Here is an 18,921-nt window from a genome sequence, read left to right on the forward strand (position 1 = left end):
TACGAATTAGGAGCAGGATAAGGCCACTCAGCCCATCGCGCCTGCTCCACCATTCAATAAGATCATGGCTGATCATCGACCGTAATTCCACTTTCCCGCGCGTTCTCCATTCCCCTAGAGTACAACAATCTATATATTTCAGCCTTGAATGTACTCAAAGACTCAGCATTCACATCCCTCTGAGTCAGATAATTCCAAACATTCACAACCCTCTGAGTGCAGAAATTCTTAAGGAAGCTCGGAGCTGTTTGCCTGAGGTTGTCCCACGGATGTGAAAGGATGGATTTACCTTTCTTAACTGACGAATGACGGGGAGTTTGATACATATTTTAGAAATTGTATATTTTGTAGTGCGTTTCATGAAACTTCTATAAATTAAAAGTTCATTGAAATGCTTCAGTATGAATTTAACCGTTGCACTGGCCACGAATCGAACCCGGGGTCGCAGGCGAGAATTCTACCCCTGAGCCACCACTGCGCAACATACCCTGTTGTTCACTTCTCTTGTCACATTCTTGATTCTGTTAATGAAAGAATAAAAGACAGAGCAAAATACTGCAGCGTCTGCAAATGAAATTATTCAGAAAATGCTGTAAACACTCTGCAGGCGAGGGATCATCTGTGGAGAGGGAAACACAGGGTTAATGTTTCAGGTCGAAGAGCTCTCCTCAGATCTAAGGTTTTGCACCAATCATTGAAAAAATTGCAGGTAATTTATTAAAATTGATATTTCCAAGCTATGGTCAGTGTGATTTTCCAGAGACAGGGCTATTTTGTTGCTTAATTTCACAAATTATAAAACAAAGCTTGGAGTCCAAGCCAGAAACTCCTGTTTACTGAACAGGCACCTTAACCAACTGAGCCATGGAATTTTAAGAGAGAGGTAATGTTTCATGTCGGCGAAGGGTCATCTATCTGAAACGTTAACTCCGTTTCTCTCTCCACAGATGCTGCCTGACCTGCTGAGTATTTCCAGCATTTTCTATTTTTATTTCAGATTCCCAGAATCTGCAGTATTTTGCTCTTGTGCCAAAGCATTTTCCCTGGGCTACAGGTATTGCAGGTTTCTCTGGTTGTATTTATCTTTCATTCTCCATTTATGAGCTGTTTCTGAATCCGTGAGTTTGTTCTGCTTTGTGGGTGAGCGGCAGACTTGTAGATATGTCCTGCCCGTGGTCCCAGATAACAGGAGGAGGAGGCTCCAAAAATATCCCAATCCTCAATGATGGTGGAGCCCAGCACGTGAGTGCAAAAGACAAGGCTGAAGCATTTGCAACTATCTTCAGCCAGAAGTGCCGAGTGGATGATCCATCTCGGCCTCCTCCTGAGGTCCCCAGCTTCACAGATGCCAGTCTTCAGCCCATTTAATTAACTCCACGTGATGTCAAGAAACGGCTGAAGACACTGGATACTGCAAAGGCTATGGGCCCTGACAACATTCCGGCAATAGTACTGAAGACTTGTGCTCCAGAACTAGCTGCACCCCTAGCCAAGCTGTTGCAGTACAGCTACAACACTGGCATCTACCCGGCAATGTGGAAAATTGCCCAAGTATGTCCTGTCTACAAAAAGCAGGACAAATCCGGCCTGGCCAATTACCTTCCCATCAGTCTACTCTCAATCATCAGCAAAGTGATGGAAGGTGTTGTCGACAGTGCTATCAAGCGGCACTTACTCAGCAATAGCCTGCTAATTGACGCCCAGTTTGGGTTCCGCCAGGGCCACTCAGCTCCTGACCTCATTACAGCCTTGGTCGAAACATGGACAAAAGAGCTGAACTCAAAAGGTGAGGTGAGAGTGTCTGCCCTTGACATCAAAGTAGCATTTGATCGAATGTGGCATCAAGGAGCCCTAGCAAAACTGAAGTCAATGGGAATCAAGGGGAAAATTCTCCATTGGTTGGAATCATACCTAGCACAAAGGAAGTTGGCTGTGGTTGTTGGAGGTCATTCATCTCAATCACATGACATCACTGCAGGAGTTCCTCAGGGCAGTGTCCTAGGCCCAACCATCTTCAGCTGTTTCATCAATGACCTTCCCTCCATCATAAGGTCAGAAGTGGGGATGTTCGCTGATGATTGCACACTGTTCAGCACCATTCGAGACTCGTCAGATACTGACGCAGTCCGTGTCCAAATGCAGCAAGACCTGGACAACATTCAGACTTTGGCTGACAGGTGGCAAGTAACATTCGCACCACACAAGTGCCAGGCAATGACCATCTCCAACAAGCGATACTCTAACCATCTCCCCTTGACATTCAATGGCATTACCATCGCTGAATCCCCCATTATCAACATCCTGGGGGTTAGCATTGATCAGAAACTGAACTGGACCAGCCATATAAATACTGTGGCTACAAGAGCAGGCCAGAGGCTGGGAATTCTGCGGCGAGTGTCTCACCTCCTGACTCCCCAAAGCCTTTCCACCATCTACAAGGCACAAGTCAGGAGTGTGATGGAATACTCTCCACTTGCCTGGATGAGTGCAGCTCCAACAACACTCAAGAAGCTCGACACCATTCAGGATAAAGCAGCCCGCTTGATTGGCACTCCATCCACCACCTTCAACATTCACTCCCTCCACCACCGGTGCACTGTGGCTGCAGTGTGTACCATCTACAAGATGCACTGCAGCAACTCGACAAAGCTCCTTCAAAAGCAACTTCCAAACCCGCAACCTCTACCACTTAGAAGGACAAGGGCAGCTGACGCATGGGAACATCACCACCTACAAGTTCCCCTCCAAGCCACAAACCATCCTGACTTGGACCTGTATCGCCGTTCCTTCACTGTCGCTGGGCCAAAATCCTGGAACTCCCTTCCTAACAACATTGTGGGTGTACCTACACCATATGGACTGCAGCGGTTCAAGAAGGCAGCTCATCACCATCTTCTCAAGGGCAATTAAGGATGGGCACTAAATGCAGGCCTAGCCAGCGACGCCCACATCCCATCAATGAATTAAAAAAAAGATTGACAATGTGGAAAATGTGGAGCAAGCTTTTGTAAACAAGCGGATTTATATATTTACCTCACAGTTTCCGCACATCTGGGACTGAATTCCCGCTTTTAATAATAAAATCGCGGAATTTTTGACAGTTATTATTGTAAATCATCTGCAATGTCATCAAACTGAGTGAATTGGGGATTTGTGACGGAAGAGCGGGGGCTCATCCGAGATTTGGGTCCTCGCCTCTCGCATTTAAATCAGTGGATTTTTCTCTGTGAGAATCATACCGCTAGCCGCCATCTTTCAATCTCTCCGTCTCTTTGTCTTGTCTCTCTGTGTTTTCCACTGATGGACGTCTCAGGCTTCCGATCTAACCTGCCACACCAGCAGGAAAGGGTAAAGAAAGAAAGACTGACTGAGACGGCAGGGGAAGCATTTAAAAAGTCAAATTCGAATTTTCAGAACGAACCCGGTGAAGTAAGGATGATATTGTTGACTTGAAATATTTCGGGTACCACTTGATATTGCTGTACATTTTATAGGAACGCGAGATTGGAAGGACAGAAGCGGTCTGAAAGGAATCTTACGGCTTCGTTGCCAGCTGCTCGTTGGTCTCGGAGTTTGAATCTCGCTCGGGGGGTTTCATTGGTTGATATGGGAGAGATTCCCAGGTTCAAATGATGTCTTTTTACAGTTGCAGAATGTGCGCAGTTTGAAGCTGACATGATAATTGTTCACAATTCAACGGGCCTCATTGGCGATTCTCAGTCCTTGAAGGACAGCAATGTGGATTTGCTTCAAAAGTTCATCACCGAAACCTGACTGAACAGCGACTTCACAACCTTTGAATGACCTTTCCAACCATTACACTAGAAGTCCAATCTGCTATCCATTGTGCCACAGAGCCGATTGCATCTGATGAGTCTGAATCCGTGAGTTTGAGCTTCTTTGTGGGTGACCGGGAGACTTGAAGATATGTACAGATGATTTCCCTGTAAACAATTTCCAGCTCCGTCTTTTCCCAAAGTTTGTACAAACGAATTAATGAGAGGATCAGATACATCGCTCAGGGAAAATCGTCCACTAAACATTGAAAGTTGACAGTATTTATTGTGAGCGGCTTAGATTTATTCTGGTATAAAAGTCTCCGCGATCCGGGCGTGATTCGAGCAGCCGGTCTTATGATCTGGAGTCAGACGGGTTCCCGAAATCGTGTTGCGTCTCAAATACCCCCATATACAGGCTCTTCCATTATAGGGTGGTATTTAAAGATACCACGTCATCAATTATAATTGTGTGACACATGAAGGCTTTCAAACCCCTGCCAGCTCCTGCGGGTTGTGAGACAGCCTTGAGAAGCAGCATTCCCTGTCAGTGCCCATATCCCGATTGCTTCTGCCGCCTGCTGCCAGTAATCTGCAACAAATCCATTTGCAGAGAGAGGGCGCAAAGAATCATCAGGGAAAGAGGCATGAACTCAAAATCCAAATTAGCGGGACACGATCAGAGGGACAGTTAATGTTCTGGGGTGAGAACTTCGGTCAGAGCTGCAAACAAATAGGTGTAAGAGAGAGATAATCTATTTCCTCCGTTGTGAGGGTCCAACACAATGGGGCATAACCGTAAAATTAGAGCTACCCCGTTCAGGGATGATGTAAGGAAGCGCTTCTTCACACAGAGGGTAGTGGGAATCTTGAACGCTCTTCCCGAAACAGCTGTTCAGGCGGGGGATCAATTGACAATTTCAAAATGAAATCGATAGGTTTGTGTTCAGCGAGGATGTGAAGGTTTATTGAATCATCACAGGTAGATGGAGTTCAGATACAGACCTGCCATGATCTAATTGAATAGCGGAGCAGGCTCGAGGGCCTGAATGGCCTCCTCCTGTTTCTATGTTCCTATGACAGTAACAGGACAGAAACATCAACAGCTGCAAACATACATCGCCTTTTATTCATATTTAACAGCAAAAATATCCGTGCCGTGCGCAACTATGCTGTGGTCAGAAAAAATACACGAAGCTGACGTGTGGCGCTGCGATCACATCATGGTTAGTGCCCTGCATTGTGGCCGCAGTAACCTCCGTTGAAACTTAAATCACATCACAGCTCGCTTTGCATCTTCTGTCCTCTGCGGCACCTGCTAATGGAACAGACTGAAAAATCAAGCTTTTCGACGTGAAAAATGATGTTTTGTTGGTGGTGAAAACCTATTTACTCCTTTTAAACCCGCGCCTGAGCTTGATGCTCCATAATTCAAACCTGCCTCTTCTCCCAGCTTTTTCTTCTTCCACAATCAGTAGCCATTCTTTACTTGCCTCCTTCCATTTCTTTGTCACTTGCCTGCGGTATTACCTTAATCTAACATTCACTTTCATGTGCTTGCGTGGTTAAGTTCTCTCTGCTTCCACCGTGGTTCATGGGGGCACATGTCCCATTCGCACCAATGTACAACCAGTCGATACATTTAGATCTGTGTGACCGCTTGACAGATAAGCGCTGCGAAAGCAGGACTGGACTTTAGAACGACAGCGGCCGGATTGTTCACGAAATTTCCTTTGAGAATCTTGCGATATCTTGTTAACTGCAGAACTGGGTTTTGTTTTCATGCTGGCTGGCGCTTTTCCCAAAACTTTTGCAGTGCGTGAGCGACGGGCAGCGCTACCTAGCTGCCAACGAGGGTTTAAATGTGAGCCATTGGCCCGCTGTTATGGTGCAGTTAGATTGGAAGTGTTCCGTCTTACTCTTAACAAGTCTTTTGAAGTGTGTGATTGAAATAAATAGAGGATAACTGGAAAGAGCGCCAGTGGGTGAAAGTAGCGATTACAGGAGGATGGCCATAATTGAAATGTTTTTGAATGCTCGTGGCACAGGACGCTGTGCTCTCTATGAAGAGCGGGAGCAGGGGTAAAGATTAACAGAAATAAAATGTACTGACTTGTTGCGAATCAGAAAACTGCACTGGTCTATGATCGATAAACGTTTGAAATTAAATTCATTTCCAAAGGATAAATTTAACCCTTTCTTCCAGCTCCCTCATCATTTGCTTTTTCTGTTAATCGTTCAAGCGGTGTAAGAACATAAGAAGATAAGAAATAGGAACAGGAGTAGGCCATTCGGCCCTTCGAGCCCAGCCTGCCATTCAATGAGTTCATGGCTGATTTCTGCCTCAACTCCATTCACCGGCCCTATCGGTATATCCCTTGATGCCCTCACTAGTCAGAAAACTATCGACTTCTGTTTTGAATATACCCAATGACAGAGCCTCCACAGGCCTCTGGGATAGAGAATTCCAAAAATTCACCACCCTCTGTGTGAAGAAATGTCTTCTCATCTTATTCCTAAATGGCCTACCCTTTATACTGAGACTGTGGCCCCTGGTTCTAGACTCCCCAGCCTTGGGAAACATTCTCCCAGCACCCACCCTATAATAATATTGCTGGCTTCAATGAGATCCCCTCTCATTGTTCTGAATTCAAGAGAATATAGGCCTAGTTTACTCAATCTACTCTCATAGGATGGTCCCGCCATCTGAGGAATCAATCTCGTGAATCTTCGATGCAGCCCCTCTATGGCAAGTATATGCTTCCATAGGAAAGGAGATCAAAATTGTACACAGTACTCCAGGTGTGGCCTCACCAATGCCCTATATATTTGGAGTAAGACTTCTTCACTCCTGTACTCAAATCTTCTTGTCATGGAGGCCCGCATACCAATTGCCTTCCTAATGACTTGCTGCACCTGCACATTCACTTTTAGTGACTGATATACAAGGACACCCAGGTCCCTTTAACCCTCTGCATTCCCCAATTGTTCACCATTTAGGAAGTGGTGCCTTTCTGTTTTTTCTAACAAAGTGGATACCCTCACATGTATCCACATTATCTTCCATCTGCCATGTTCTAGCCCACTCACTGAGCCTGTCGAGATCCCCTTGAAGCCTCCTCACGTCCTTTTCACAACCGACCCTGCCACTTAACTTTGTATCATCAGCAAATTTGGAAATGTTACATTTAGTCCCCTCATCCAAATCATTGATATAGATTGTGAATAGGTGGGGCCCAAGCACCGATCCTTGCGGTAATGCACCAGTCAATGCCTGCCATCCTCAAAAAGACTCGTTTATCCCTGCTCTTTGTTTTATGTCTGTTAACATGTGTAAAGCCCGTGTAGATTGGAGTTCGCTCTCAGCTATTCGCATCGAAGTGAAAATGAAACACGAGGAGTCGAGGATTGCCCCGAACAGCAGAGCTGGGCACTGACTCTATTTCGATTGCTGCAGGAGTTGTTCTGGCCCTCTAATATTCCCTTCACCATTAAAACGCCTGTTTTAACTCACAGGCATTAATGGACGGTTTTATTAAATGTTGGAGAGTTTCCATCAAATAGATTGAATAAATCTGCAAAAAGACGAGGTTAGGACTGCAACTGATAAGATGTCGATCACAGAGTTAAAATCAAAGTCAGGCTCATTGTCCAATGAGGCAGGAAACCACGAACAAGGAGGAAGGGAATGAAGCAAGGAGGGAAGGAAGGGAGGAAGGAGGAAGGCGCTCTCGATTCCAGCTTCTTTCCATTAGAGCTGGGTGAAATATTAGGTTGAGAAATTGGGAGAAGTTTACCAATCATGGAGAGATAATATCGTCTAACTTGGGGACTGTAACATTTTTAGTCTTCGTATCTTCCAACCGGATTAATGGCCCTGAGACTTTAACCTCTTACCAACCTCGAACTAACATTATTATCCAAAAGGACTCAGCCAAAAATCCCTTTTATTTCATAATTTCTGTTTCCAAACGGTAGAAACAACCTTTAATAAAGGCCCTTTACCACACGCAGGTCCTGCCCGTGCTCCCAGATTGACAATGTGGAAAATGTGGAGCAGGCTTCTGGAAACAAATGGATTTACATATTTACCTCACAGTTTCGGCACTTCTGGGACTGAATTACTGCTTTAAATAATAAAATTGCCGTTTTCTTGCGATGTACTGAAGACACGCTGATTTTTCTGGCAGTTATTATTTGAAGACTTGTTGAATGTCTCCTGGCCGAGGAAAGTGCTTCTATTAAAATATTGGGGCGCGTCCGGGATTTGAACCCAATACAACTTGCATTTTAACTGATGTGAAGTCCCAAAACGTGAAACACACCCTTAAAGCTAAGAACCGCTAACCAGGCACAACCTGTTTAATCTCAGCAATGATAATTTCACATACATAAAGCAGATATTGTAGATCAGAGACAGTGTTAAGGGAAATTAGAGAAGCGTGCAATAAGGACACAGCAGTCATCATGGGTGACTTTAATCTACATATAGATTGGGCTAACCAAATTAGTAACAATGCTGTGGAGGAGGAATTCCTGGAGTGTTTACGGGATGGTTTACTGGACCTATAAGTCGAGGAACCAACCAGAGATCAGGCCATCCTAGGCTGGGTATTATGTAATGAGAAAGGATTAATTAGCAATCTTGTTTTACGAGGCCCCTTGGGTCAGAGCGATCATAATATGATAGTCTGAGGCACGAGTTGGGTAGGATTGATTGGGGAATGTCACTCAAAGTGTTGACGGTGGATATGCAATGGCAAACATTCAAAGACCGCATGGATGAACTACAGAATTTGTTCGTCCCAGTTTGGCATAAAAATAAAACAAAAAAGGTGATTCAACCGTGGTTAACAAGGGAAATTAGGGATAGCATAAGATCCAAGGAGAGGACATATAAATTGGCCAGAAAAAGCAGTAAACCTGCGGATTGGGAGCAGTTTAGGATTCAACAAAGGACGACAAAGGGATTAATTAAGAAGGGGAAAATAGAATATGAGAGTAAGCTTTCAGGGAACATAAAAACTGACTGTAGAAGATTTTATAGATATGTGAAGAGAAAAAGATTGGTGAAGTCAAGCGTAGGCCCCTTGCAGTCAGAGACAGGGGAATTTATAATGGGGAACAAAGAAATGGCGGACCAATTAAATACATATTTTGGTTCTGTATTCACAAAGGAGGACACAAATAACCCCCCAGAGATGCTGTGGAACATAGGGTCTGATGAAAGGGAGGAACTGAAAGAAATCAGTATTGTAGGGAAATGGTGTTAGGGAAATTGATGGGATTGAAGTCCGATAAATCCCCAGGGCCTGATAATCTACATCCTCGGGTACTTAAGGAAGTGGCCCTAGAAAAAGTAGATGCATTGCTGATCATCTTCCAACATTCGATGGAATCTGGAACAGTACCCATGGATTGGAAGGTAACTAATGTTACCCCACTATTTAAAAAAGGTGGTAGAGAGCAAACGGAGTATTACAGACCGGTAAGCCTGACATCGGTAGTGGGGAAAATGGTAGAGTCCATTATAAAAGATGTAATAGCAGAGCACTTGGAAAACAGTGGCAGGATCGGACAAAGTCAACATGGATTTACAAAAGGTAAATCGTGCTTGACTAATCTACTGGAATTTTTTGAGGATGTAACTGGTAAAATAGATTAGGGAGAACCAGAGGATGTGGTGTATTTGGACTTTCAGAAGGCTTTCGATAAGGCCCCATATAAGAGATTAGCATGTAAACTTAAGGCTCATGGGATTGGGGGCAAGGTATTGACTTGGATAGAGAACTGGTTGACAGACAGAACGCAAAGAGTTGGAATAAACGGGTCTTTTTCCGAGTGGCAGGCAGTGACTAGTGGGGTACTGAAGGGATCAGTCCTTGGACCCCAGCTATTCACAATATATATTACTGATCTAGGCAAGGGAATTGGATGTAATATCGCCAAATTTGCAGATGACACAAAGCTGGGTGTGCATGTGTGTTGTGAGGAGGATGCCGAGAAACTACAGATGATTTGGACAGGTTGGGTGATTGGGCAGAAGCATGGTAGATGCAATATATCGTGGATAAATTCGCGGTTATCCACTTTGGTGGCAAAAACAGGAAGGCAGATTATTATCTAAATGGCAATAGATTGGGAGAAGGGGAAGTGCAACGAGACCTGGGTGTCCTTGTGCACCAGTCGCTGAAGTGAAGCATGCAGGTGCAGCAGGCACTTAAGAAGGCAAATGGTATGTTGGCCTTCGTAGCGAGAGGGTGTGAGTACAGGAAAAAGGATGTCTTGCTGCAGTTGTACAGGGCCTTGATGAGACCACATCTTGAGTAATGTGTGCAGTTTTAGTCGCCTTGTCTGAGGAAGGATGTTCTTGCCATGGAAGGAGTTCAGCGAAGATTCACCAGGCGGATACCTGGGATGGCAGGAATGACGTATGAGGAGAGATTGGGTCGATTGGGCTTATACTCGCTGGAGTTTAGAAGAATGAGAGGGGATCTCATTGAAACTTATAAAATTCTGTCAGGACTGGACAGACTAGATGCTGGAAGGATGATCCCGATGGTCGGGGAGTCCAGAACCAGGGGTCACAGTCTAAGGATAAGAGGTAAGCCATTTAGGACAGAAATGAGGAGGAATTTCTTCACCCAGAAATTGGTGAACCTGTGGAATTCTCTACCACAGAAGGCAGTAGAGGCCAATTCAATAAATATATTCAAGAAGGAGTTGGATATATTTCTTAAGGCAAAAAGGATCAAGGGGTATGGGGAGAAAGCAGGGACCGGGTACTGAATTTGGATGATCAGCCATGATTGCACTGAATGGCGGAGCAGGCTCGAGGGGCAGAATGGCCTACTCCTGCTCCTATCTTCTAGGTTTCTATGTTAAATCTCAAAAATATGCTCAAGTGCTTTAAAATGTGTATATGACATTAAATGTGTTTAAATACAGTGGGGGGATTTAAATCAGATTCGGTGTCAGTGGATTCCAAGGTGATCGATAACAACTTCTCCTTTGACTCCACTCATTTCCTCCAAATCAAAGGTGTTGCTATGGGTACCCGCATGGGTCCTAGCTATGCCTGCCTTATCGTGGGGTATGCAGAAAAGTCTTTGTTCCAGTCCTACTCGGGTCCCCTCCCTCACCTCTTTTTCCAGTACATTGATGACTGTATTGGTGCCGTTGCTTGATCTCGCCCTGAACTAGACATGTTCATTCACTTTGCCTCCAATTTCCACCCTTCCCTCACCTTCACATGGTCCATCTCCGAATCTTCCCTCCTCTTCCTCGACTTCTCGGTCTCCATCTCTGGGGATAGGTTATTGACCAAAATTCACTACGAGCCCACTGACTCCCACAGCTACATGGACTACACTTCCTCCTCACCCCGCCTCCTGTAAGGACTCTATTCCATTCTCCCAGTTTCTCCATCTCCACCGCATACGATCCGATGATGCCGCCTTCCACATCAGTACTTCCGAGATGCCTTCCTTTTTCCGCAACCGAGGAATCCCGTCTACCATGGTTGACATGGCCCTCGACCGTGTCCATTCTATCTCCCGCACTTCTGCCCTCACCCCTGCCCCTCCCTCCCGGAACCATGATAGGGTTCCCCTTGTCCTCACCTTTCACCCCACAAGACTCCACATTCAACGGATCATTCTCCACCACTTCCGCCACCTCCAACGTGATCCCACCACCAAACACGTCTTCCCCTCACCTCCCCTTTCAGCATTCCCTAGGGACCACTCCCTCCGTGATACCCTAGTCCACTCCTCCATCACCTCCAACACCCCTGCCTCTTCACCTGGCACCTTCCCGTGCAAGCGCAGGAGATGCAATACCTGCCCTTATACCTCCCTCCTTCCCACTGTCCATGGCCCGAAACAACCCTTCCAGGTGAAACAGCGATTTACTTGTACTTCTTGCAATCAAGTATACTGTATTCACTGCTCACGATGTGGCCTCCTCTACATTGGGGAGACCAAATGCACATTGGGTGACTGCTGTGCGGAACATCTCTGTTCAGTCTGTAAGGATGACCCCGACCTTCCAGTCGCCTGTCATTGTAATTCACCGCTCCATTCCCACTCAGACATCACCGTCCTCGGCCTCTTGCATTGTTCCACGGAAGCTCAGCGTAAGATCGAGGAACAGCACCTCATCTTCCGATTAGGCATTTTACAGCCTTCCAGACTCAACATAGAGTTCAAAAATTTCAAATCATATCCTCGGCCCCCATTACATTTTCACTTATATTTTTTATCCACACCTTTATTTTTGCCCACCCCCTTTTTTTCTCTCCCACATGCCAGCTGTCTCCCATTCTGCCAGCGCATTTCACAGCTAATCTAGAGCCATCTTTTGTCTCCACTACACTTATCATTATCTCGTCTCGTTTTGAATATCTCCTAATGTCTCTTCACTTCTTTTTTGTTCTCTCCCAGCCTGGCATTTTAATCTGTTTCATTTCCTGTGCTTTTTCAGTCTTGTCAAAGTGTTTCCACCTGAAACGTTGACTCTATTTCTCTCTCCACGGATGTTGACTGGCCTGCTGAGTTTTTCCAACATTTTCTGTTGAGATCTTCTGTGGTTGTCTTGCCTCCCTCTCCCCTTCCTCCCACACGCAGCCGGTTTTTAAACCTTGTTTTAAATCTGCTGCTCTGCTGGGCCAGTGCATTCCACAGTCTCACAACCCTTTCTAGAAATACACTTTCACTGCTTGACTTCTCTGATTCTTAGATATTAATCACCTTGAGGTGCAATGGTGGCGTTTTTGGCGTCAAATTAAAAGGCGGCCAAATGCAAACACGTTGGGGTCAAAGTTACTTTTGCACAGAATTGAACCTGAATCTTTCAAGATGGAATATTGTATTTGCTGCATCACAATACACAATATCTTGTTATAAATGTTGGCTCATTAGTTCCCCAGTGTCAGAGGAAGAATTGTCTGATCCCCTCATTTATTTCATATAAGACACAAACATAGGGTAATCATTCAGAATCACCTCACAGTTTGACACTGAGATAAACGGGAGATACAGAGAGCAATGGAACACATGGCGGAATAGACAAGAGAGCTGGAGAAATAAACAACGGTCTGAGAGTCCAGAAGACAGTGACTGGTAGCTGAAAGGTATCAATGAGTGGAGGCGAGAAATTGTATTGGGATTCGGCCCCGTGGCTTAGCTGGTCAAAGCATCTGTCTAGTAAACTGGTAGATCCTGGGTTTGACTCCCAGCGGGGCCATTTTTTTAATGAATCTCTAGGGGTGAGCTTCTTCCCGTGTGAAAAGGCTAAAATTCGTTTAAATGTAACTGCGGCTGCACTAGTTCCCATTCTGGATGAAGGCTCCAATCGCTGCGGGGCCTGGGTCGAATTTCACCACTTCCTAATTTCTGGCGGTGCTGATTTATAACTCTTCACCTATAATCCATCTTTTCTAAGCAGTGCCATGTGTTACTTTGTGGTGGTCAGAGCAGAGCTCCAGTACTTGATGTGTCATGCCGTTATTGTATAGCGGTTAGTATTCTGTGCTGTGGCCGCAGCAACCTCGGTCCGAATCCGAGTCATGGCACAGATTCTTCTTCCTTCCACAATCAATAGCCCTCCTTTACCTTCCTCCTTCAATGTCATTGTAATTTGCCTGCTAACATTCACTTTCACCTACTTAAACCGGTAAATATGCTCTGCTCCCTGCGCAGTTCCTGGGGCACATGTGCCATTCTCCCCAATCTGAGTTGGTGCATTGAAAGCAGTCGATTGATTTAGACCAGCGGGACCTCTCGACAGACAAGGTCTGCGACAGCAGGGCCGGTCTTTGGAACCAAAGCAGCCCGATTGTACAAGAACATTCCTTGGGAAATGAAGTGCACTGGGGAGGCTAACTGAACAACTGGGATTGTCCACCTGGTAGTTGCCGCTTTTCCCTAAACAGTTGATGAGCGTGAGCGACGGGATGCGCTACCTAGCTGCGGATGAAGGGTGAAATGTGCAATTTTGGCAAACTTGGTATCAAAAATTAAAATGGTGGATCAGGATTTATCAAGGAGAGTAGGGGACGCTCCGGATGTAATAGACAGGTGAAGGGACGCCCCGGATATACCAAACTGTTTAAGGGACGCTCTGGATTTACCCGACAGTGTAAGGGATGCTTCTGTTGTACTAGACAGGGTAAGGGACACTCCGGATGTAGCAGACAGTGTAAGGGATGCTCCGGATGTACCAGACTGTTTCAGGTACGCTCCGAATTTGCCATACATGGTAAGGAGCGCTCCTGTTTTACCAGACAGGGTAAGGGCCACTCCGGATATATCTCACAGGGTAAGAGCCGCTCCGGATGTATCAGACAGGGTAAGGGATGCTCCGGATGCATCAGATAGGGTAAGAGACGCTCCGGATGTACCAAACTGGGTAATGTAAGCTACCGATGTACCAGACAGTGTAAGGGATGCTCCGGATGTTTCAGAAAGGGTGAGGGAAGCTCCCGATTTACCAGACAGGGTAAGGGACCCTCCGAATGTACCAGACAGTGTAAGGGATGCTCAAGAGGTTCTGGAGCGGGTAAGGGACGCTCAGGGCCAATCAGACAGAGTAAGGGACGCTCAAGAGGTATCAGAGAGGCTGATGGATGCAGATTTATTACTTTCTAAACCTCACATTTTTTAAGTGTCAATAAAAGCAAAAGTTGAATCCGAATGTAACAGATGGTCTGCCGTGTCCCACGTGGGGGCAATGAGAAGGTAGAATGGGGCTGGACTGGATATTTGAAGCGCTCAGAAATACATCTATAACTGACACAGATTCCCCCACTCAATACAATAATAAATATTGCAGATACATCTAAACATATTTGTAATCAACAGAAGTGCAAATGCATTTACATCTAACACAACATCAACTCACAAATACGTTCGTATCTATTATGGACACACACAAATATACTTACAACCATCACCGGTGATTGTTTGATAAAAAAATACTTTAATTGTTTGTCTTTAAACCCATGATATTTACATGACAGTTTGCATTGACCTTCCTCCTAAGCCACTGGAGATTGATGGAGAATGATTTTGGTCCTGATCAATCATTTCCTAGGTTGATTAGAACAACTTTTGAGCGCAAGTCCAAAGTTAGAAGTCGACGTTATAAAGAGGCTCACCTTTCGTAAATTTCAATCTACAATCCACAAAGCGAGATTCATAACCCGAGACTAAAGAGTCACTCTGTCTAAAATACAGGCCCAATCAACTGGTTATCAAAGGCAAATCAAATGGATTTGTCATTTATTGTCCATTGCATTTTGACTGAGACATGTGCCCGCAGTTCCATTCCGGTTCCAAGCCCACTTATTACTGTCGATGACTTGCCCGGAATGTGCTTGGAGAAGTGTTAGAATCGCAGTACAGCCCTTCCCACTGTCGCTTCCTCTAAATCTCCCTCCAGGATTTCCACCAGTGCATGGTTCATCAGCTTGAGCTACTGTTTAATTTGTTCTCGGCATTAACTGTGCTGATCCTTTAAATTGTCCCACTACACGGCCTCTCCAAATTTGTCGATTGCACCTCGAGGGCACTTTTCATATGTAAGCCTGCAACATCTGCCGGAGAGAGATTCAATTTCAACGGTTCTAAAACAATGAGTCGATCGATATCAAACTCGACATCCTCACCTACACGCTGTAGATGCAAATCTCTGCGCTCCTCTGCTTTAGTGATTCCTTGTTTCACCGCGATGGGCAATTTATGCTCTCTGAGGCTGTAATCGCTTCTTTCCGCTGGCAGCGGGCGCTTTGAGAGAACGGGGCCGGACAGGTGGCCTGAAATTCGCTGCTGTCCTGGCCTCACTCACTCCGGGAGCTGGGGAACAGCAAACAAACTCATGGGTTTGTTGCCGCGTCTGAAATGCGGCTCCGAACTGTTGCTATTAACCGAGGCAGAGCTGCAGGATTCTGTAATGATCTCTCACACAGTCGGTATCTCTATAGATTTTGAGTGTGTACAGAACTGTATAGAGAAAAGGAGAATACCGTGTGGCTGTTAATGTATTTTATTAATCTCTACCTGCAAAACATTATTGAACCAGGGATCTGTTGTACTTTAGACGGAAGTGATAACCGCTACACTTCGGAAACAGCTGCTCATTAAATAATTAGAGAAACAGCTCAGAACATCAATTGTCATCTACAAATACTCTTACCCTGCAATACGGATTCCATTCCACGTCGAGGAGTAAACTTTACGAAAATTGTTTATTCTATTACATACATCTCATTAGACTGTGTGAGAAGTTTGTTGTAATCGTCATTAATCAATCGGTAACTCACATGGTTAACGAATCATGGGCAAAACTTAAAAAAAAACATTGTTTTGCATGTGATGAATTTTCATTGGTTCACATTTTGCAGACTGTATTTTAGGAGTTGGGGAAAAATGTTCAGTGCTTATGACACCAGGATCTCGTTGCAGCCTTTGGTCAATTCACCAGCTCGCTAACACATGAGAGTAACTCCTGCTTCAATCATTCATATAAACCCAGCCAATGCGCCTCAATTAAACAACATTGCGCCCCTGCACGATTGGACAACCTGAGATGTGCAAGTAAATGAGCACCGAAAACTAGCACGAATCAAGCGCAGCTCTAGTGGCGCAACCGGTTAGTGCGCGGTACTTATATAACAGTACCAGGCTTCGAGTTATGCCGAGGTTGTGAGTTCGAGCTTCACCTAGAGCAGTCAATGCTTTTGCGGTGTGATATTTCGACCGGAGCCGAAGGTACGAGTGGTGTTTCCACAAATATCTATTTATTAGCTGTTCCACGTGGGCTCTTAGCTTTCTCAGGCCCACCGTGTTCCAATAACGGATGGGAGGTTTAAAGGAGCCCTTCAGTGTTACTTATTGACAGGAGGGCAGGTGGGGCCACTTTTAACTGTTAAACCAGCAACTATCAGGCAAAGAATAATGTGAATGGAAATAGATTCGATTTGAACGCAGTGACTAACTCTTTGGCAGAAGTGAGAAGATGTGTAAACTCACGAGTTATCTGTACATTTTTCCGACATCATGTTGAACACAAACAACGATTCACCGGAACATGATGTTGAGAATTACAAGGACGGAAGTTACGTGTAGACAATCGCCCAAACACCATACCACAATTAGGTTGTAGCCGACAGTCTTGTTATGGGGAGAATTGTGAGCAGATTCAGGGAAACTGCTCATATAAAGAAGTTGATTTAGGAAAAGATAAACATAATTCAAATTAATGAACACGTCCTCTGCGAACTGGGTTCGCACTAGAGCAGAGAAACCTAATGCAACTTCGTACAAAAATCGGCGGCTCGTTGGTCTTGGGGCATGATTCTCGCTGAGGGAATTTTGCAAATTAAAATGCGAGAGCCCCGCCGCATTTAGTTAAAACTCATCAACTCGGTCATCACAACTGGAATTGCTTTTCTTTAAAATGGACTAACACGCTAAATGATTCGGGATTGTGAGCGCACCCGGTTGAAACAGACCCAGAGTGAACCTTGACTGACCACGACCCCGCCCATTATAGACAGGCCTGATTTTATTGCTTATGAAATCGATGGAAAGATAAATCGGGCAGTTTGTATAACAGGCGGCCGATTACGATGCGCGATTTTTCTAGGGCGCCAAGTTGAAGTTTTACTCCACTATGACTTTTCCCTTTAGCTCCGTCATTTCACTCCAGCCGAATGAACTGAGTTTTGGTGTCAGCCGTGGCTCAGCGGTAGCAAACGCAAGCCCCACTCCAGAGACTTGAGCACATAATCCAGGCTGACACTCCATTGCAGTACTGAGGGAGTGCTGCACTGTCGGCGGTCCCATCTTTCTAGTATGACGTTCAACTGAGTCTTCAGATCACATGAGAGTATGCCGAAAAGAACGAGGATTTCTCCCCATTGTACTGCCCATTATTTATCTCTCAACTAAAGACACTAAAACAGAACATCTCCTTATTAAGTTTGATAAATATTTTTGAAATTACCTTTCCTCCTAAACGATAAAGATATGTTTCTGCTCCCTAATCATTTGTCTTTGTTCCCACTAGTTTTTCATTTGGTGCCAATCGCAGAGGAAGGAAGACAGGTAGGGATGGTTCTCAATCTCCGATTCCCACTCTACCTTCATTCAAGAACTCCAGTGGTCTGTTTTAATTTTAACAAAATATGAAGAGTGCAGGGGCACAGACCTGAGTCACCAGTGTGATTTTGACGAGATTGCGATTACAAAGCCTATTTTACGCAAAATTCTGTGAAATGCTCGGAAGGTTTATCCACATCAAACGTGTAACGGAATGATGACGAGGACGAGATTCGAACCCTCACGTGCAAAGCATAATGGATTACACTGCACTCAACCCTTCCCAGGGATATGGGGAGAAAGCGAGGGACATGGTACTGAATTTGGATGATCAGCCATGATCTGATTAAATGGCGGAACAGGCTCGAGTGGCCGAATGGCCTACTCCTGCTCCTATCTTCTATGTTTCTATGTTTCTATTTCCTGCAATTTGCATCCATGCAGAAATACTCTGAAAGAAAGTCCCCTTAACCGCTTGTCCTTCCCGTGCACACAGATCTACAATGTTGAAAACGTACAATCAGCTCATATAAGCAAAAGGCCTTCCGTTATCTTCAGGTGAGGGGCTGTCAGATTCAGAACAGGGAAGAAAAAGTTTCGCCTAGTTATTTAAACGACCGCGGCAGGACTCGAATCTGCAATCATCTGCTAACTGAACGATTTGCACCGAAGTCAAACCCCTTATCCATTTGGCCACGTGACCATCTTCTTATGGTGGAGAGAATTGTGAGCAGGTTCAGGGAAACGGCTCATATAAAGCAGTGGATTTAGGAAAATATAAACGTACTTCATATTAATGAACAGATCCCCTGTGAACTGGGTTCACAACAGCGCAGGGAAACCTAATACAACTTCGTGCCCAAAATCGGCAGTTTGTTGGTCTAGAGGTCTGATTCGCTGCTTAAAAAATGCGAGAGATCCCGGATTCAAATCCCGGCCTGAACCCCAACCTTAACAACGGGGTCATCACAGCTAATTTTACACTCCTGTTAAAAAGACTTATACAATTGATGATCCGTGACTCTGCACTCACCCGATTTAAT

The 18,921-nt window shown here is 45.1% G+C and overlaps 1 non-coding gene across 1 annotated transcript; it reads left to right on the forward strand.

Moving 5' to 3' along the window:
• Window positions 1-16,409: 16,409 nt before the first annotated feature.
• Window positions 16,410-16,505, forward strand: trnai-uau (transfer RNA isoleucine (anticodon UAU)). Its single transcript has 2 exons — window positions 16,410-16,447; window positions 16,470-16,505. It is a non-coding gene; the product is annotated as a tRNA-Ile (tRNA).
• The last annotated feature ends 2,416 nt before the right edge of the window (window positions 16,506-18,921 follow it).

The sequence above is a fragment of the Somniosus microcephalus genome, unplaced genomic scaffold (assembly GCF_052327205.1).
Source record: "Somniosus microcephalus isolate GS21.2 unplaced genomic scaffold, FLI_Smic_1.0 unresolved_chr1, whole genome shotgun sequence".
NCBI classification, from domain to species: Eukaryota; Metazoa; Chordata; class Chondrichthyes; order Squaliformes; family Somniosidae; genus Somniosus; species Somniosus microcephalus.